This window comes from Pseudophryne corroboree, chromosome 5, assembly GCF_028390025.1.
Source record: "Pseudophryne corroboree isolate aPseCor3 chromosome 5, aPseCor3.hap2, whole genome shotgun sequence".
Taxonomy (NCBI): Eukaryota; Metazoa; Chordata; class Amphibia; order Anura; family Myobatrachidae; genus Pseudophryne; species Pseudophryne corroboree.
The window spans coordinates 441,535,380-441,557,645 of NC_086448.1; positions in this window are offsets into that span (position 1 = coordinate 441,535,380).

Below are 22,266 nucleotides of genomic sequence, written 5' to 3' on the forward strand. Positions count from 1 at the left end.
AACTGAGCCTCACTCAACGGATGGCTCATAACAATAACCCTTAGTTAAGCAATAACTATATACACGTATTGCAGAAAGTCCGCACTTGGGACGGGCGCCCGGCATCCACTACGGACTACGAGAAATAGAATTACCGGTGAGTAAATTCTTATTTTCTCTGACGTCCTAGTGGATGCTGGGAACTCCGTAAGGACCATGGGGATTATACCAAAGCTCCCAAACGGGCGGGAGAGTGCGGATGACTCTGCAGCACCGAATGAGCAACCACAAGGTCCTCCTCAGCCAGGGTATCAAACTTGTAGGACTTTGCAAATGTGTTTGAACCTGACCAAGTAGCCGCTCGGCAAAGCTGTAAAGCTGAGACCCCTCGGGCAGCCGCCCAAGAAGACCTAAAGCTGTCAAAATATCTAAGTATCCTCTTTCCTGCGCTCCCCTTAATTTAGGAAAAACAAACGGAGAAGATAGATCTTTACTTATCTTAAATCGGGTGTTTCTCTCTCAATAATACACCTTCTTCATACCCCCTTGTGCTGTCAAACGGGGTGTATGTTTATTCAGAGGTAGTACATGTAAAAGAGAGGTCAGAAAAAAACACTCTAGTGTATTAACCTTTTAACAGTTAAACAACAATCCCTTGCCAAAAATTATGAATTTTAATGACAAGAAGTGTTTAAAATAAAAGATATCTGTTTAATAGTCCAAAATAATCAAACGGTAAAATCCAAGCATAAAATCTTCATCACATGGAACAAAAATTTTCATATCCAAACAATGTATGAGGGTGGCTTCCTACCAGATTTGGGATTTCATAAGTGCACCAAATTTGTAGCTGTGTTGATGTTTCCAACGTCCCCGGGAACGGTCAGCTCCAAGCAAGGGGCACCTCGTCCAGGTGATCAGCCACCGAAATGTCCAGGTGATCAGCCACCGAAATGTCACAAATCAGCCCAAGAAGAGCCCACCTTCCTTGTGGAATGGGCCTTCACCGATTTTGGATGCAGCAATCCAGCCGCAGAATGAGCCTGCTGAATCGTGCTACAGATCCAGCGAGCAATAGTTTGCTTTGAAGCAGGAGCACCCAGCTTGTTGGGTGCACGCAAGATAAACAGCGAGTCAGTCTTCCTGACTCCAGCCGTTCTGTAAACATATATTTTCAAAGCCCTGACTACGTCCAGCAACTTGGAGTCCTCCAAGTCCCGAGTAGCCGCAGGCACCACAATAGGTTGGTTCAAATGAAACGATGACACCACCTTCAGGAGAAATTGGGGACGAGTCCTCAATTCTGCCCTGTCCATGTGGAAGATCAGATATGGGCTTTTACATGACAAAGCCGCCAATTCCGACACATGCCTAGCCGATGCTAAGGCCAACAGCATGACCACTTTCCACGTGAGATACTTTAGTTCCACGGTCTTAAGTGGCTCAAACCAGTGGGATTTCAGGAAATCCAACACAACGTTAAGATCCCAGGGTGCCACTGGTGGCACAAAAGGGGGCTGAATATGCAGCACTCCCTTAACAATGTCTGAACCTCAGGCAGTGAAGCCAGTTCTCTTTGAAAGAAAATGGATAGGGCCGAAATCTGAACCTTTATGGACCCCAATTTTAGGCCCATAGTCACCCCTGACTGTAGGAAGTGCAGGAAACGACCCAGTTGGAATTCCTCTGTAGGGGCCGTCCTGGCCTCCCACCAAGCAACATACTTCCGCCAATATACGGTGATAATGCTTTGCTGTCACGTCTTTCCTAGCCTTTATCAGCGTAGGAATAACTTCATCCGGAATGCCTTTTTCCGCTAGGATCCGGCGTTCAACCGCCATGCCGTCAAACGCAGCCGCTGTAAGTCTTGGAACAGACAGGGCCCTTGTTGCAGCAGGTCCTGTCTGAGAGGCAGAGGCCATGGGTCCTCTGTGCGCATTTCTTGCAGTTCCGGGTACCAAGTCCTTCTTGGCCAGTCCGGAACAATGAGTATTGTTCTTATTCCTCTCTTTCTTACTATTCTCAGTACTTTTGGTATGAGAGGAAGAGGAGGAAACACATATACCGACTGGTACACCCACGGTGTCACTAGGGCGTCCACAGCTATCGCCTGAGGGTCCCTTGACCTGGCGCAATATCTTTTTAGCTTTTTGTTGAGGCGGGACGCCATCATGTCCACCTGTGGCAGTTCCCATCGGTTTGCAATCAGTTGGAAGACTTCTTGATGAAGTCCCCACTCTCCCGGGTGGAGGTCGTGTCTGCTGAGGAAGTCTGCTTCCCAGTTGTCCACTCTCGGAATGAACACTGCTGACAGTGCTTGCACGTGATTCTCCGCCCATCGAAGAATCTTTGTGGCTTCCGCCATTGCCATCATGCTTCTTGTGCCGCCCTGGCGGTTTACATGGGCGACCGCCGTGATGTTGTCTGACTGAATCAGCACTGGCCGGTTTCGAAGCAGTGGCTCTGCTTGACTCAGGGCGTTGTAAATGGCCCTTAATTCCAGTAAATTTATTTGTAGAGAAGTCTCCAGACTTGACCACAGCCCTTGGAAGTTTCTTCCCTGAGTGACTGCCCCCCATCCTCGGAGGCTTGCATCCGTGGTCACCAGGACCCAGTCCTGTATGCCGAACCTGCGGCTCTCGAGAAGGTGAGCACTCTGCAGCCACCACAGAAGAGACACCCTGGCCCTTGGGGACAGGGTGATCAGCCGATGCATCTGAAGATGCGATCCGGACCACTTGTCCAACAGATCCCACCGAAAGATCCTTGCATGGAACCTGCCGAAGGGAATGGCTTCGTATGAAGCCACCATCTTTCCCAAGACTCGCGTGCAGTGATGCACTGATACCTGTTTTGGTTTCAGGAGGTCCCTGACCAGAGATCCTAATTCCTGGGCCTTCTCCACCGGGAGAAACACCTTCTTCTGTTCTGTGTCCAGAATAATGCCCAGGAAAAGCAGACGCGTCGTAGGAATCAGCTGCGACTTTGGAACATTAAGAATCCAGCCGTGCTGTAGTAACACTTCCTGAGAGAGTGTTACGCTGATTAACAACTGCTCCCTGGACCTCGCCTTTATAAGGAGATCGTCCAAGTACGGGATAATTATAACTCCCTTCTGCCGAAGGAGTATCATCATTTCGGCCATTACCTTGGTAAATATTCTCTGTGCCGTGGACAGGCCAAACGGCAACGTCTGGAATTGGTAATGACAGTCCTGTACCACAAATCTGAGGTACTCCTGGTGAGGTGGGTAAATGGGGACATGCAAGTAAGCATCTTTGATCTCCAGCGACACCATAAAATCCCCCTCTTCCAGGCTTGCAATAACCGCTCTGAGCGATTCCATTTTGAACTTGATTTTCTTTATATAAGTGTTCAAGGACTGTAAATTCAGAATGGGTCTCACCGAACCGTCCGGTTTCGGTACCACAAACATTGTGGAATAGTAACCCCTTCCCTGTTGAAGGAGGGGGACCCTGACAATCACTTGCTGGAGGTACAGCTTGTGAATTGCCGCCAGCACTACCCCCCTTTCCATGGGGAAAGCTGGCAAGGCTGATTTGAGGTAACGGCGGGGGGGGGGGGGAGTCGCTTCGAATTCCAGCTTATATCCCTGAGATACAATTTGTATAGCCCAGAGATCCACCTGTGAGCGAACCCACTGGCTGCTGAAGTTTCGGAGACGCGCCCCCACCGCACCTGGCTCCGCCTGTGGAGCCCCAACGTCATGCGGTGGACTTAGTGGAAGCAGGGGAGGACTTTTGTTCCTGGGAACTGGCTGCATGGTGCAGCTTCTTACCTCTACCCCTGCCTCTGGCAAGAAAGGATGCACCCCTGACCCTCTTGCCTTTTTGGGAACGAAAGGACTGCATTTGATAATACAGTGCTTTCTTAGGCTGTGAGGAAACCTGAGGCAAGAAAGTGGACTTTCCAGCTGTCGCTGTAGACACAAGGTCCGACAGACCGTCCCCAAACAATTCCTCACCCTAATAAGGCAAAACCTCCATGTGTTTTTTAGAATCAGCATCTCCTGTCCACTGCCGAGTCCATAAGACCCTCCTGGCAGAAATGGACATAGCATTAATTCTAGAGCCCAGCAGGCAAATGTCCCTCTGAGCATCTCGCATATATAAGACGAAGTCTTTGATATGGCCCAGGGTTAGCAAAACAGTATCTCTGTCGATGGAATCTATGTCGTCTAACAGAGTATCTGTCCACGCTGCTACAGCACTACACATCCAGGCTGAAGCAATAGCAGGTCTCAGTAGAGTACCAGAGTGTGTATACACTGACTTCAGGATAGCTTCCTGCTTTCTATCCGCAGGCTCCTTTAGGGCGGCCGTATCCTGAGACGGCAGGGCCACCTTTTTAGATAAGCGTGTCAGCGCCTTGTCCACCCTAGGGGATGTTTCCCAACGTAACCTGTTCGTTGGCGGGAAAGGGTACGCCATCAGTAACCTCTTAGAAATCACTAATTTCTTATCAGGGGAACTCCACGCTTCTTCACACAATTCATTTAATTCATCAGATCGGGGAAAAGTCACTGGCTGCTTTTTCTCCCCAAATATATAAACCCTCTTGGTATTAACCGGGTTACTCTCAGAAATGTGTAATACATCTTTCTCTGACGTCCTAGTGGATGCTGGGAACTCCGTAAGGACCATGGGGAATAGCGGCTCCGCAGGAGACTGGGCACATCTAAAGAAAGCTTTAGGACTAGCTGGTGTGCACTGGCTCCTCCCCCTATGACCCTCCTCCAAGCCTCAGTTAGATTTCTGTGCCCGACGAGAAGGGTGCACACTAGGGGCTCTCCTGAGCTCTTTGTGAAAGTTTTAGTTTAGGTTTATTATTTTCAGTGAGACCTGCTGGCAACAGGCTCACTGCATCGTGGGACTAAGGGGAGAAGAAACGGACTCACCTGCGTGCAGAGTGGATCGGGTTTCTTAGGCTACTGGACATTAGCTCCAGAGGGACGATCACAGGTTCAGCCTGGATGGGTCACCGGAGCCGCGCCGCCGTCCCCCTTACAGAGCCAGAAGAGACGAAGAGGTCCGGTGAAATCGGCGGCAGAAAACGATCCTGTCTTCAGATAAGGTAGCGCACAGCACCGCAGCTGTGCGCCATTGCTCTCAGCACACTTCACACTCCGGTCACTGAGGGTGCAGGGCGCTGGGGGGGCAGCGCCCTGAGACGCAATAAATCGATTAAAACCTTATATGGCTAAAATAAATGCATCACATATAACTCCTGGGCTATATGGATGCATTTAACCCCTGCCAAAACATATAAAAAAATGGATGATAAGGACGCCGAGAAAGGGGCGGAGCCTATCTCCTCAGCACACTGGCGCCATTTTCCCTCACAGCTCAGTTGGAGGGAAGCTCCCTGGCTCTCCCCTGCAGTCACTACACTACAGAAAGGGGTTAAAAAAGAGAGGGGGGCACAAATTAGGCGCAGTATAAACAATACAGCAGCTATAAAGGGAAAAATACTTATATAAGGTTATCCCTGTATATATATATAGCGCTCTGGTGTGTGCTGGCAAACTCTCCCTCTGTCTCCCCAAAGGGCTAGTGGGTCCTGTCCTCTATCAGAGCATTCCCTGTGTGTGTGCTGTGTGTCGGTACGTTGGTGTCGACATGTATGAGGAGAAAAATGATGTGGAGACGGAGTAGAGTGTCTGTAATAGTGTTGTCACCCCCTAGGGGGTCGACACCTGAGTGGATGTACTGTTGAAATTGCGTGACAGTGTCAGCTTTGTATAAAAGACAGTGGTTGACATGAGACAGCCGGCTACTCAGCTTGTGCATGTCCAGACGTCTCATACAGGGGCTTTAAAGCGCCCGTTACCTCAGATACAGACGCCGACACGGATACTGACTCCTGTGTCGACGGTGAAGAGACGACCGTGATTTCCAATAGGGCCACACATTGCATGATTGATGCAATGGAAAATGTTTACACTTTTCTGATAATATGAATACCACCAAAAAAGGGGTATTATGTTTGGTGAGGAAAAAATTCCTGTAGTTTTCCTGAATCTGAAAAATAAAATGAGGTGTGTGATTATGCGTGGGTTTCCCCCCGATGACAATTGATAATTCTAAAAAGTTATTGGCAGTATACCTTTTCCCGCCAGAGGTTAGGGTGCGTTGGGAAACACCCCCTACAGGGGATAAGGCGCTCACACGCTTGTAACAAGGGCTCTACCCTCTCTTGAGATGGCCGCCCTTAAGGATCCTGCTGATAAAAAGCAGGAGGGTATCCTAAAATGTATTTACACACATACTGGTGTTATACTGCGACCAGCAATCGCCTCAGCCTGGATGTGCAGTGCTGGGTTGGCGTGGTCGGATTCCCTGACTGGAAATATTGATATCCTAGATAAGGACAGTATATTATTGCCTATAGAGCAATTAAAAGATGCATTTCTATATATACATGATGCACAGCGGAATATTTGCCGACTGGCATCAAGTATAAGTGCGTTGTATTCTACCAGTAAAGTGGTCAGGGATTCCAAACGGCATATTGCCTAAAAAAAGGGGATGTACCCTAGGTCGCCTCTCAAAATAAGACGCCGTATTATCAGGCGCAGTCCTGGTTGGCAAGCGGACAAAAGGGTTCCTCTTTTCTGCTCGTGACAGAGGGAGAGAGAAATGGCTGCAGAGATCAGCCAGTTCCCAGGAACAGAAACCCTTTTCCGCCTCTGCCAAGCCCTCAGTATGACGCTAGGGCTTTACAAGTTCAGGCACGGTGGGGGCCCGTTCTCAGTGAATTTCAGTGCGCAGTGGGCTCACTCGCAAGTAGACCCCTGGATCCTTCAGGTAATATTTCAGGGGTACAAATTGGAATTCGAGACGTATTCCCCTCGCCGTTTCCAAAAGTCTGTTTTACCGACGTCTCCCGCTGACAGGGAGGCAGTTTTGGAAGCCATTCACAAGCTGTATTCCCAGCAGGTGATAATTAAGGTACCCCTCCTGCAACAGTGAACGGGGTATTATTCCACACTATTGTGGTACCGAAGCCAGACGGCTCGGTGAGACCGATTTTAAAATCTAAAATCTTTGAACACTTACATACAGAGGTTCAAATTCAAAATTGAGTCACTCAGAGCAGTGATTGCAAACCTGGAAGAAGGGGACTACATGATTTCTTGGGACATCAAGGAGGCTTACCTTCATGTCAAAATTTGCCCTTCTCACCAAGGGTATCTCAGGTTATGGTACAGAACTGTCACTATCAGTTCAGACGCTGCCGTAGGGATGGTCCACGGCACCCCGGGTCTTTACTGAAGTAATGACCGAAATGATGATATTCCTTCGAAGGAAGGGAATTTTAGTTATCCCTTACTTGGACGATTCCCTGATAAGGGTAAGATCCAGAGAACAGTTGGAGGTCGGTGTAGCACTATCTCAGGTAGTGTTGCGGCAGCACGAGTGGATTCTCAATATGCAAAAATCGCAGCTGGTTCCGACGACTTGTCTTCTGTTCCTAGGGATGATCCTGGACACAGTCCAGAAAGACGGTGTTTCTCCCGGAGGAGAAAGCCAGGGAGTTATCCGAGCTAGTCAGGAACCTCCGAAAACCGAACCAAGTCTCAGTGCATCAATGCACAAGGGTTCTGGGTAAAAATGGTGGCTTCCTACGAAGCAATCCCATTCGGCAGATTCCACACAAATGGTCCGGGTCGCATCTTCAGATGCATCAGCGGATAACCCTGTCACCAAGGACAAGGGTGTCCCTCCTGTGGTGGTTGCAGAGTGCTCATCTTCTAGAGGGCCGCAGATTCGGCATTCAGGACTGGGTCCTGGTGACCACGGATGCCAGCCTGCAAGGCTGGGGAGCAGTCACACAGAGAAGAAATATCCAGGGCTTATGGTCAAGCCTGGAGACATCACTTCACATAATATCCTGGAACTAAGGGCCATTTACAATGCCCTAAGTCAAGCAAAGCCTCTGCTTCAGGGTCAACCGGTATTGATCCAGTCGGACAACATCACGGCTGTCGCCCACGTAAACAGACAGGGCGGCACAAGAAGCAGGAGGGCAATGGCAGAAGCTGCAAGGATTCTCCGCTGGGCGGAAAATCATGTGATAACACTGTTAGCAGTGTTCATTCCGGGAGTGGACAACTGGGAAGTAGACTTCCTCAGCAGACACGACCTCCACCCGGGGGAGTGGGGACTTCACCCAGAAGTCTTCCAACTGATTGTAAACCGTTGGGAAAAACCAAAGGTGGACATGATGGCGTCCCGTCTTAACAAGAAACTGGACAGATATTGCGCAAGGTCAAGGGACCCTCAGGCAATAGCGGTGGACGCTCTGGTGACACCGTGGGTGTACCAGTCAGTGTATGTGTTCCCTCCTCTGCCTCTCATACCAAAAGTACTGAGAATCATAAGAAGGAGAGGAGTAAGAACGATACTCGTGGTTCCGGATTGGCCAAGAAGGACTTGGTACCCGGAACTTCAAGAGATGCTCACGGAAGACCCGTGGCCTCTACCTTTAAGAAAGGACCTGCTCCAGCAGGGGCCTTGTCTGTTCCAAGACTTACCGCGGCTGCGTTTGACGGCATGGCGGTTGAACGCCGGATCCTGAAGGAAAAAGGCATTCCAGATGAAGTCATCCCTACCCTGGTCAAAGCCAGGAAGGATGTAACCGCAAAACATTATCACCGCATTTGGCGAAAATATGTTGCGTGGTGCGAGGCCAAGAAGGCCCCTACAGAGAAATTTCAACTAGGTCGTTTCCTCCATTTCCTGCAGACAGGACTGTCTATGGGCCTAAAATTAGGGTCCATTAAGGTTCAAATTTCGGCCCTGTCGATTTTCTTCCAGAAAGAACTGGCTTCAGTACCTGAAGTTCAGACATTTGTAACAGAGGTACTGCATATACAACCTCCTTTTGTGCCTCCAGTGGCACCTTGGGATCTCAATGTTGTTTTGAGGTTCCTTAAGTCACATTGGTTTGAACCACTCACCACTGTGGACTTAAAATATCTCACATGGAAGGTGACGAGGCTGTTAGCCCTGGCTTCAGCCAGGCGTGTGTCAGAATTGGCGGCTTTATCATATAAAAGCGCTTACTTAATTTTTCATTCTGACAGGGCAGAATTGAGGACTCGTCCTCAATTTCTCCCTAAGGTGTTTTCTGTTTTTCACATGAACCAACCTATTGTGGTGCCTGCGGCTACTAGGGACTTGGAGGACTCCAAGTTACTTGACGTTGTCAGGGCCCTGAAAATATATGTTTCCAGGACGGCTGGAGTCAGAAAGTCTGACTCGCTGTTTATCCTGTATGCACCCAACAAGCTGGGTGCTCCTGCTTCTAAGCAGACTATTGCTCGTTGGATTTGTAGTACAATTCAGCTTGCACATTCTGTGGCAGGCCTGCCACAGCCAAAATCTGTAAAAGCCCATTCCACAAGGAAAGTGGGCTCATCTTGGGCGGCTGCCCGAGGGGTCTCGGCTTTACAACTTTGCCGAGCAGCTACTTGGTCAGGGGCAAACACGTTTGCTAAATTCTACAAATTTGATACCCTGGCTGAGGAGGACCTGGAGTTCTCTCATTCGGTGCTGCAGAGTCATCCGCACTCTCCCGCCCGTTTGGGACCTTTGGTATAATCCCCATGGTCCTTACGGAGTTCCCAGCATCCACTAGGACGTCAGAGAAAATAAGAATTTACTTACCGATAATTCTATTTCTCATAGTCCGTAGTGGATGCTGGGCGCCCATCCCAAGTGCGGATTGTCTGCAATACTTGTACATAGTTATTGTTAACTAAATCGGGTTATTGTTGTTGTGAGCCATCTTTTCAGAGGCTCCTTCGTTGTTATCATACTGTTAACTGGGTTCAGATCACAAGTTGTACGGTGTGATTGGTGTGGCTGGTATGAGTCTTACCCGGGATTCAATATCCTTCCTTATTATGTACGCTCGTCCGGGCACAGTATCCTAACTGAGGCTTGGAGGAGGGTCATAGGGGGAGGAGCCAGTGCACACCAGCTAGTCCTAAAGCTTTCTTTAGATGTGCCCAGTCTCCTGCGGAGCCGCTATTCCCCATGGTCCTTACGGAGTTCCCAGCATCCACTACGGACTATGAGAAATAGAATTATCGGTAAGTAAATTCTTATTTTCATTGCAATAATCATGTATCGGATGGCCTTGGTCATTTTAGACTGTAAATGTGCCTCATCATCGTCGACACTGGAGTCGGACTCCGTGTCGGCATCTGTGTCAACCATCTGAGATAGAGGGCGTTTATGAGCCCCTGACGGTTTCTGAGTCGCCTGGGCAGACGCGGGCTGAGACCCCGGCTGTCCCAAGGCTGCAGCGTCATCAAACCTTTTATGTAAGGAGTTTACATTGTCATTTAAGACCTTCCACATATCCATCCAATCAGGTGTCGGCCCCGACGGGGGCGATACCACACTTATCTGCCCTTGCTCCGCCTCCACGTAACCTTCCTCATCAAACATGTCGACACAGCCGTACCGACACACCGCACACACACAGGGAATGCTCAGACTGAGGACAGGATCCCACAAAGTCCTTTGGGGAGACAGAGAGAGAGTATGCCAGCACACACCACAGCGCTATATAACACGGGGATTTTCACTGCTAATAAGTGATTTACCCAATAGCTGCTTTTTTTGTATTGTTTGCGCCTAAATTTATGTGCCCCCCCTCTCTTTTTAACCCGTCTTGTACCTGGATACTGCAGGGGAGAGCCTGGGGAGCGTCCTTCCAGCGGAGCTGTGAAGAAAAAATGGCGCTGGTGTGCTGAGGAAGAAGGCCCCGCCCCCTAAGTGGCGGGCTTCTGTCCCGCTTTCCATGTAAAAAAAATGGCGGGGTTTTTTACATATATACAGTGATAGACTGTATATATGTATGTTTTTATGCCAAAGGTACTTCAATTGCAGCCCAGGGCGCCCCCCCAGCGCCCTGCACCCTACAGTGACCGGAGTGTGTAAGTGTGCTGGGAGCAATGGAGCACAGCTGCGGTGCTGTGCGCTACCTTAATGAAGACAGGAGTCTTCAGCCGCCGATTTCGTCGTCTTCAAGCTTCTGTTCTTCTAGCTCTGCAAGGGGGACGGCGGCGCGGCTCCGGGAACGGACGATCGAGGACAGGTGCCTGTGTTCGAACCCTCTGGAGCTAATGGTGTCCAGTAGCCTAAGAAGCACAAGCTAGCTGCAAGCAGGTAGGTTTGCTTCTCTCCCCTTAGTCCCACGTAGCAGTGAGTCTGTTGCCGGCAGAAGCTCACTGAAAATAAAAAACCTAATAAATACTTTCTTTACTAGTAAGCTCAGGAGAGCCCACTAGGAGCACCCAGCTCTGGCCGGGCACAGATTCTAACTGAGGTCTGGAGGAGGGGCATAGAGGGAGGAGCCAGTGCACACCAGATAGTACCTAATCTTTTCTTTAGAGTGCCCAGTCTCCTGTGGAGCCCGTCTATTCCCCATGGTCCTTACGGAGTTCCCAGCATCCACTAGGACGTCAGAGAAATGTATTTATCCACTGCTATTATTCCATGAACTGCAAATATCTTTATGTAAATGCACATGAGAGGAGGAGAGCACAGCAGTGTGTAGCATAGTAGAGGAGATCATTATCTGCTATTATGTACATACTGACATAAACAATCTATACAAGCCCTCCGGTCAAAGCGTGAATCATGCAGGACATTCCAACACCGGATAGTTTAAGGAAAAGGGATATTCCAGTATCACTACAGTGTGTGTGGGAACAAAAAGCGGCCCTGGAAAAATTTGCACTAGTGGCCCCATATGGGCAGCACCAGAGGTGTAAGGTCTAGCCATGGGCCATAGCAGCAGGACCCCCCCCCCCCCCCAAGACTTTCCAGATAGTGGGGATGTCGAGCATCAAGGGGGAAGTTAAAAAGAAATTAAATTAAATATGAGCAAATTATATGATACACCTTCAGAATTTAGGAAACTATATCATTCTTTAGATAGATATATTTTCTTGCTTATTACACCAACCATATCCCAATCACTATTCACTCAATCTTATATGTCAGCCAAGCAGGCAGAGAGCATACAATAGATCATCTGCAATCACAGGCTAAGTGGCAAAGTCATTTTCATATATGCAAATTATTTTGCATCTTATTCATTGTCTATAAAAAGGACCACATGTCCTCAAACAAAACAGGCCCCACGGCTGCGTCGGCCTCTGGGAATCTTCCCTGTAAACCCTATGGCCGATCCGCCTCTGTACACTGCTCAAAAAAATAAAGGAAACACTAAAATAACACATACTAGATCTGAATGAATGAAATATTCTTATTAAATACTTTGTTCTTTACATAATTGAATGTACTGACAACAAAATCACACAAAAATTATCAATGGAAATCAAATTTATTAACCCATGGAGGTCTGGATTTGGAGTTACACTCAAAATTAAAGTGGAAAAACACACTACAGGCTGGTCCAACTTTGATGTAATGTCCTTAAAACAAGTCAAAATGAGGCTCAGTAGCGTGTGTGGCCTCAATGTGCCTGTATGACCTCCCTACAACGCCTGGGCATGCTCCTGATGAGGTGGCGGATGGTCTCCTGAGGGATCTCCTCCCAGACCTGGACTAAAGCATCCGCCAACTCCTGGACAGTCTGTGGTGCAACGTGGCGTTGGTGGATGGAGCGAGACATGATGTCCCAGATGTGCTCAATTGGATTCAGGTCTGGGGAACGGGCGGGCCAGTCCATAGCATCAATGCCTTCGTCTTGCAGGAACTGCTGACGCACTCCAGCCACATGAGGTCTAGCATTGTCTTGCATTAGGAGGAACCCAGGGCCAACCGCACCAGCATATGGTCTCACAAGGGGTCTGAGGATCTCATCTCGGTACCTAATGGCAGTCGGGCTACCTCTGGCGAGCACAAGGAGGGCTGTGCGGCCCCCCAAAGAAATGCCGCCCCACACCATTACTGACCCACTGCCAAACCGGTCATGCTGGAAAATGTTGCAGTCATCAGAACGTTCTCCTTGGCGTCTCCAGACTCTGTCACATGTGCTCAGTGAGAACCTGCTTTCATCTGTGAAGAACACTGGATGCCAGTGGCGAATTATCCAATCTTGGTGTTCTCTGGCAAATGCCAAACGTCCGGCACGGTATTGGGCTGTAAGCACAACCCCCACCTGTGGACGTCGGGCCCTCATACCACCGTCACGGAGTCTGTTTCTGATCGTTTGAGTAGACACATGCACATTTGTGGCTTGCTGGAGGTCATTTTGCAGGGCTCTGGCAGTGCTCCTCCTGTTCCTCCTTGCACAAAGGCAGAGGTAGCAGTCCTGCTGCTGGGTTGTTGCCCTCCTACGGCCTCCTCCACATCTCCTGATGTACTGGCCTGTCTCCTGGTAGCGCCTCTATGCTCTAGACACTACGCTGACAGACACAGCAAACCTTCTTGCCACAGCTCGCATTGATGTGCCATCCTGGATGAGCTGCACTACCTGAGCCACTTGTGTGGGTTGTAGACTCTGTCTCATGCTACCACTAGAGTGAAAGCACCGCCAGCTTTCAAAAGTGCCCAAAACATCAGCCAGAAAGCATAGCAGCTGAGAAGTGGTCTGTGGTCACCACCTGCAGAACAACTCTTTTATTGGGGGTGTCTTGCTAATTGCCTATAATTTCCACCTGTTGTCTATTCCATTTGCACAACAGCATGTGAAATTGATTGTCAACCAGTGTTGCTTCCTAAGTGGACAGTTTGATTACACAGAAGTGTGATTGACTTGGGGTTACATTGTGTTGTTTAAGTGTTCTCTTTATTTATTTTTTGAGCAGTATGTGTGTATGTATATATATATATATATATATATATAAAACAATACTCCCCTCCTGCGCTAATCTATTATGATATATGGGATGTGAGAAAAAGTATCCAGACGATACTAGTACAATTGGCTGCCTAATTCCCCTAAGTTCCCTGTTAGAGGAAACTAAACGTAGAAATGGAATGAGAACTAGAGGAATAGGGCGCCCAAGGATTGTGTCAACCCCAAAGTTTAAAAAACCTCAGAAGATTATACGGTATGATTAAATCTGGCATTAAAACAAAAATATACTGTTCATTTAATAATTTATTTAAAAATACAGAAGCATACATAGTGTCCATCACATTACATAGTTAGCAAGATGCAAATCTCCTGTGTTTTGTGGAAGGGTGCAGATAAACTTCTGCCTGTATCTTATAGAGTATTCGGAGATAACATCAGAAAACAGACTAATAGCCCAACGCGTTTCGTCTAATATCAAGACTTCATCAGGGGTGTGTCTAGAATTATAGGTCAACTGATCAATGCTTAGCATTTATATAACCAGGCATCCCCATATGTCATTATACCAACAGAAAACGAGTTGTCATGGTTACAGCCCTTTTTTTAATAATAGAAGCGCAGTATTATTCAAATGCTAAAAGTGGAGGATTACACAACACTAATTAAGTGCACAATAACTTTATTTTACCTCTAATATACAAAGTTGTCCTAAGGGTAAAAGTAATTCTGACCTAATAGATCAATAACACTGCGAGTATTCAGTGTTTACATCTGAGTGACCACTCCCGGTCACGTGTTGCCTCTTTGCAAATAGGATACCAGCACTTCCTGTGTAGCGCAAAGCACTATGGGAAATGTAGTTCCCTGGCGCTTACACAGGAGTGGCTATAACACTGTGAGAACGCAGTGTTTACACTCGTGTGACCACTTCCGGTCACGTGGCGCTCCTCTGCAAATAGGTTAACAGCACTTCCTGTGTGGCGCAAAGTATTATGGGAAATGTAGTCTCCCGGCGCTTACACAGGAGTGACTACAACACTGGGTCATTTGGGAGCATGCGCACGGGTCACTTCCGGTCGCGAGTGACCGGAAGTGTGTTCCAAAAGAGCATTTAGGGTATAAAAGAGTATGGGGATGCAGGGTGGTGCCCTATAACCCCTGAGGAAGTCCCACAAAAGCTGTTAAAGGGACGAAACGCGTTGGGCCAGCTTCCACTACCTCTCCAACGACCTGTACAACAGATAAGCTTGTTATTGATTTTTAAATTGTACGATTCCATTTTTATATGTATGTGTGTGATTAAAAATTGTGAAAAACTATATCACACTATTAGCTCCTTTTTCTTTCTGATTTTTTTCCATGAGAGAAAAAAACTCTTTATAGAGGTACTAGACTTTGTCAAGGATCACCTCATAGGAGCAGCATCCTTAAAAGGAGTGAGTTATTACCTTCCTTTTTTACAAAAATTTTTTTAGCCACTTGGGTGTGATTCTGATTGTTCATATTAGAAATCACATATAATATAGTGGTTTATAGAAACACTATAGGCACAGAGCACTTTATATAAAAAATATTTTATATATTGGCACAAATACGTCACAAGTCACTTTATAATATTAAGAGCATCTTGCTGACACAAATCTTCCCTCTCTGCCTATGTAAATTATGTTTTAACACCTCGCTGAGGGCGTTTATACATGGAGTAAGAGGACAAGGGAAGATGACCAACTAAAGATACCACTACAGGCACAACTTGATCATATTTCTGGTACGCATATATTCTTGGTTATACACAGATGGAAGTTTCCACACCAAAGCACTGAAGGCGCAGAGACTTTATTCCTATTCGAACATTACATTTATGACTCAGCGAAATATGAGTCAATAAGAAAGTCTATACTGCAGCCCCTACACCTGGGAGTGCTGTTTGGAACTGATGTGAATGGTTATGCACAAATTTTGTTTGATTAATTTATTTATTGTAAAAGTTTAGGTATTAAGCGCTCGTTTTACACCTTCTTTTGCACACACACATATATATATATATATATATATATATATAAAAAAAACAATACTCCCCTCCTGCGCTAATCTATTATGATATATGGGATGTGAGAAAAAGTATCCAGACGATACTAGTACAATTGGCTGCCTAATTCCCCTAAGTTCCCTGTTAGAGGAAACTAAACGTAGAAATGGAATGAGAACTAGAGGAATAGGGCGCCCAAGGATTGTGTCAACCCCAAAGTTTAAAAAACCTCAGAAGATTATACGGTATGATTAAATCTGGCATTAAAACAAAAATATACTGTTCATTTAATAATTTATTTAAAAAATACAGAAGCATACATAGTGTCCATCACATTACATAGTTAGCAAGATGCAATCTCCTGTGTTTTGTGGAAGGGTGCAGATAAACTTCTGCCTGTATCTTATAGAGTATTCGGAGATAACATCAGAAAACAGACTAATAGCCCAACGCGTTTCGTCTAATATCAAGACTTCATCAGGGGTGTGTCTAGAATTATAGGACAACTGATCAATGCTTAGCATTTATATAACCATTACTGATTACAATATACAAAAAATATAATTAAGAATAATAAGTGAACAGTATAAAGACAATTAAGCAAGACATGGTATAGCAGAGCAGTGTTATAATCAACCTTAGTCACAGAGAGAATGAAAGGAACAGGGAAGGAACAAGGAGCAAAAAAAAGGGGGACATCCATACATCATAATTACAAGACAGGACATTCCTCTGATTTTTGATAAATAATGACAAAAAATAACTATTTTGATGGACCCAGACAATCAATCAAGGATATTCATAAGGAAAATTCGATAACCACCATTGTGGTAATGTCACTCCAACCTAATTGGAACATATTAATTGAAGTTGTAATCAAATATGTACAAAGGCTATTACCAGATTCACGTATTTGGGTATTACACCACATACCTCTAGAGTCGACTACCCAAATTCTAACCATCAATAGAGGAGGTTCAAGATGATAATGAAGTCAGCTAATTCCAACCCAAAAGAACCTAAAGGATCAATTAATTACCATAGATTAGTATTGGTGTGTGTGGGACTATAACATGAGATACTAAGGATTTCAAATAATAGCAATCTTTCTAAAAAATGTTGTAACTTACATATTGAAAAAGATTTGTGCTAAATATATCAACCTCTATCTGTACATTAACTTATGGTTATATTTAAATAGATTCAATAGGCTATTCCAAAATCTATATATAAAAAGGTATATAATGACATACCTCAAAGGTCAGCTCAAACAATGGAGCTTATGCATACGAGAGATCCTAGTATGAATAAATGGATTTTGGAACCTGAGAATTCAAGTAATGCATTTCAGTTTGGTATCCATTAGTATCTAGCTTTAATAAGAAAGAGGTTTCAAAAAGAAGAAACCATTAAATAAGGTCTAAATGACATATGTGTGTGTATATAGATATATAAAAGAGACATTTAAAATAAACACATATTAGTTCTGACTACTCATACATTGATCATCATAGAGAATAATACACTTATGGGTAACATACTTAATTCAAAGGAATTTCTAGTGCAAACAATATCCATTCATAAGTATCAGAATGTAGTGATACATACACCAATTTACAGAAAACATACACTGAAGTGTATGATCAATTAAATGGAGCCTTGTTCTAAATGTTGTATATATGTACCTTACCTTCCAACAGCAAGTCAATGATTGTCCAAACCTCCATGCAATGAAGCATGAGGAACAAGGCCTAACTTATATAGGGGAGGAGGAATTACATCACCTCCTAAAGTGGATCAATTAGTAATTTATCAATTCATATATATTCTTAAAGAAATTTGATTTTTTTTTTGTGATTTTTTTCAAACCCTTAAATGCATGCAGCCTACCAGTCATTAAATATGGATCAAGATCATATGTCTTTTTCAATAATTAAACTAGGACCCACCTAATTTGACCTTAATGGGTTAATGACCCCACAACGTGCTTCATGAATTAATCCTGATGTGTGATAATCTTTTTAAGAGTGACAGCTTTGTCTGCCTATGAGGACGGTGAGGGGCGGGACAAACACCAGCAGAGACATGATATCTAAGTATACCAGCTTTTTAACCAACGCAGTAACTTGTGGAAAAAATACCTCATCTCAATCACACATGTATCCCTTTTAGCCCGTTCATAAATAACATGCCCCATGGACCGGGATCGCTCAGCGTGGCGCCACCAGCACCATGCATACCTAGACACCAGAAAAGCCCCCGTGTCATGTGACCACGTCATACGGCCCGGACATCCAACACCGGAGCGCCAGCTTGCGCTCCAGTGCCATGACGACCTGCATCTACGGAGACGCTGGGAGTGTATCCTGCATCATGTGACTATGTCATGTGACCCGGATATCAGATGTTGGAGCGTGTCAGCTTGCGCTCCAGTGCCATGACACTGCGTCTCACCTACTCAGGGAAAAAAACTCTAATGCAGCCCTTCATACAATTTAAACAAGCTAGTGGGCGTGTACTAGTGAAGTGTAAGATAAATGTATTTCCTTACCTATACCCTTATTCTGATAGTGAAACTTAATTCACTTATTAGTATATACTTCTATAAAATTAATATAAGTATTACATGGTTAACTATAACTCCACATATCGTGTTTACCAATAATTAAATTAATTTTTAGTGCACATCTAAGTTAATTATCAGTGTCTATTAATTCACAATACAAATTTGGTTGAATGTAGTGTATAACATGACTATCCAATGCATTTGACATGTAGTAAGGATTAACACTAATTAATCCCAAATTACTACAATATTAATGCACCCACCGCACATCTTATATTCAGTCTGGGTCTGAAACTATATGATCCAATACCTATCGTATTCGGTATTTTCCGCCTCCAAAGGAACTTTATTCACCATATGGTGATGTGTGTCCAATACCTACAGACCACAACTCTAATTATCTTTCTACGAGTGGATAATAGTGGATCAAAAATTAGACACTCAGGGATTTATGACACTCCAAACTATATATTGCCATGGGTAAGTATTCTACCCCTGTTAGCATCCCATAAAGAAAATGCTCCCTCCCCCCCGCAGAATTTCATAAAGACCATATAACTGATTATATGTAAACCTGAGGTGGGCAATAATCTAAATGTAAATGTACCAATATATAGAAGAAATTTGAAGGTATAGGATACTCTAAAAATTATGTGTTAATGAATAAATATTATGCCCTACTTTCATACCATAAAGAAAAAGGCTCAATTTTTACAATAACACCTACCAAAAGGCATACGGAAAAGAGCTGCCCCCCTCAAAATTCATAAGGGACATGTAATTAACAATATATAGCCCAGAGAGGAGTAGGGCCTTTCTACTGGACATAAACTAACTAGAGTTCTCTTATCAGCAATAGTGCAAAAATACAAGGAGAGATCTACTACAAAGGAGGAGAACCTTGGACCCTGATCTTAAAGGAATGATGCCATATCTATATTTTCATTTAGCCCATTGGGGATAAGGGTATTTAGAGTATAAATCCAATATGACTCTCTTTGGGCCAGGTACAGGTCTCTATCTCCCCCCCTTTTATTCTCCAGGATGTGCTCAAGGACAGTGAAAGTCAAATCATGAACTTCGGAATTATGTCTTTCCTGAAAATGTCTGGGAAGACTGATTTTGAACTTTGTTTCGGATATTTCTTAAGTGCTCTTGTATTCTTATTTTTAAACTCCTCTTGGTTTTACCAATGTATGAAAGCTTGCACGTACATTCGATTTTATATATCACATAATTAGTGTTGCACGTGACCACAGTCTTCAGTTTGTGTATTCTCATTCTTTCATCTTTCCAAACGAAACCTCTCTTGTCTATATATCGACAGCAATTGCATTTAATGCAGGGGAATAATCCTGTTCTTTTCATAATGGGATGTTCGAGGGTAGTGGTCCTACTCTGTTGACGAGATTGTAGTTGGCTCGGGGCCAGAATGCTCTTAAGATTTTTAGGCCGAACGTAGTGTTCAGAAAGTCTATCTGGCAAATGGGGTCCTAATATGGGATCCTTAAGTAAAAGATGCCAGTGTCGATTTAATATACGTCTAATCTTCACATTCTCCTGGTTAAACTGTGTTACAAATGGTCTCTCGGTGCTTCGTTTGTCCCTGGCTGTTACTTCTGACGTGAAGAATTTATTTCTATCGACCTCTGATGCTCGGATTTGATCCCTTCGAAGTTCATCCTCCACATACCCCCTATCTACAAACTGTTCTACCAAGGTGGAGGATTGCTCCCAATAACTGGTCAGACTGCTGCAATTTTTTCTGAGTCTCATAAACTGGGAGAAGGGGACAGCTGTCTTCCATCTAGAAAGATGGCAGCTGTCATGTGGGATGAAACTGTTGGCATCGGTCTCTTTGAAAAAGGTTTTAGTGTTCAAGGTGCCGTCATCATTAATACTGAGAAGGAGATCAAGGTAATCAATTGTTGATGGATGCTGTTTGTACGTGAACCTGAGATTAAAGGAATTTATCTGGATCATAGAGACAAAGCTGGCTAATGTCTCTGGTTCGCCATCCCAAATGAAGATCAGATCATCAATGTATCTTTTGTAGAACTTAATGTTGGGATGTCTGAAATCTTCATTCGTGTATATGTTTTCACTTTCCCATTGATCCATATAGACGTTAACATACGATGGGGCAAACTTCGTCCCCATCGCGGTGCCTTGTTTCTGTAAATAGTACTGTCCTACAAATTCGAAATAGTTGTGATTCAGGACAAACCGAATACCATCCAACACAAAATTTCTCTCTTCTCTGGTGACTGAGTCATCCGCAAGTAAAATTCTCTCCACCGCTTCTACTCCTTTGGAGTGGGGGATGGAGGTGTACAGGGCTTGGACGTCAATTGTATCCCATCTATAAGTAGGTTGCCATTGGAACTCTTTCAAATCACTCAAAAGACTGGTTGAGTCCTTCAAGTAGGACTGTTGCTTTTTGACGTATGGTTGGAGTTTGATGTCCAGATAGTGTGATAAGTTGGAGGTTAAAGAGTCTATACCTGCCACTATAGGTCTACCAGGGGGCGGGATAGAAAATAGGTATCATAGGTTTCTTTTTGTAGATATATTCAAACTCCTCTTTACAGACCACATCTTTGATCTTGGCTTCCCACAGTAGTGTATGCAGTTCTTCTACGAATTTCTCAGTCGGATCCCCAATTCATTTTTCATAAGTGGTGGTATCATTAATTTGTTTCAAGGCTTCTTCCACATAAGACATTCTTTCTTGTACCACCACAGCACCTCCCTTGTCAGCCATTTTTATCACCAATTCTTCGTCATTTTTTAGTTGTTTGACGGCTAGTCTTTCCTGTGGTGTGCAATTGTCACAGTATTTAACATTCCGGATTTTAAGTTTCCTAAAGTCCTCCTTAACTGAGTCAAAGAAAAAGTCTATGTGGTTGCCCCTAGACGCTACCGGGTAGTACCTGGAAGGGGGTGCTACAACAGGTTTAGTTCTTGGTTCATGATGTAATTTCTGTGTAGGATTTTTCAAAAAGTGTCTTTTTAATGTTAGACTACGTACGTATTTGTTGAGGTCCACAAATAGGTTAAATTTATCGACATGTTGGTTCGGAGCAAATTTTAGACCTTTATTCAATACTGATGTCTATGTGTCACAACTGAGGGCCTGAGCTGACGGGAGGCAGCCTCAGTTGTAGGGGCTGAGATGTACCGGAACCTGGGAGGTTGTATCAGACCCCTGGACATGTAAGTAACATGAAGAAGAACCGCCCGAAGGCGTGACCACGACAACTTGAATAAAAGTCAATGATGTTTATTTATGACAAACTCCATGCATCACAGTAGCAGTAAAAGAAACATAAAATCAGCAGAGAAATAATACAGTTCCTGGGTACTACAGGGTGGCAGGGGCCACAGAGCTCTGGTAGTATGAGACAGTTCTTATTATCTGCGAGTTGGAAAGTCCTTACCAGGCCTGACTGTAGCAATGAAGAAAGCCCAGGATCGTACCAGCTGGTGTTCCAGGGAAAGCTGGACTGCTGTAACTAAAATAGCTGCTGTGGGTTCTGGTTGGAACCAGACAGATGTTGGCACGGAGTGGATACTGGCTGGAACCAGTTAAATAATAAATGAAGCTTGAGAGCGATGCAATATGAATGAAATGTAGAGTTTGAGAGCGGAGAAATAATAATACCGGTGGAGAGTGGTAAACTGTAGAAAGGACACCGGCCCTTTAAGAGAAGCTGTACTCTGCTGGAAGCTGGGCTGGAAGCAGGTAATGTTGTAGCTGGAAACAGATGAATCCACAATGGATCGGAGAGTCAGGCTACACCGCAGGTGGAATGCTGGTGCGGGTCTCTATGGTGGAAGTCTTGAGACAGGAGCTGGAACCTGGAAGACAATCACAGGAGAG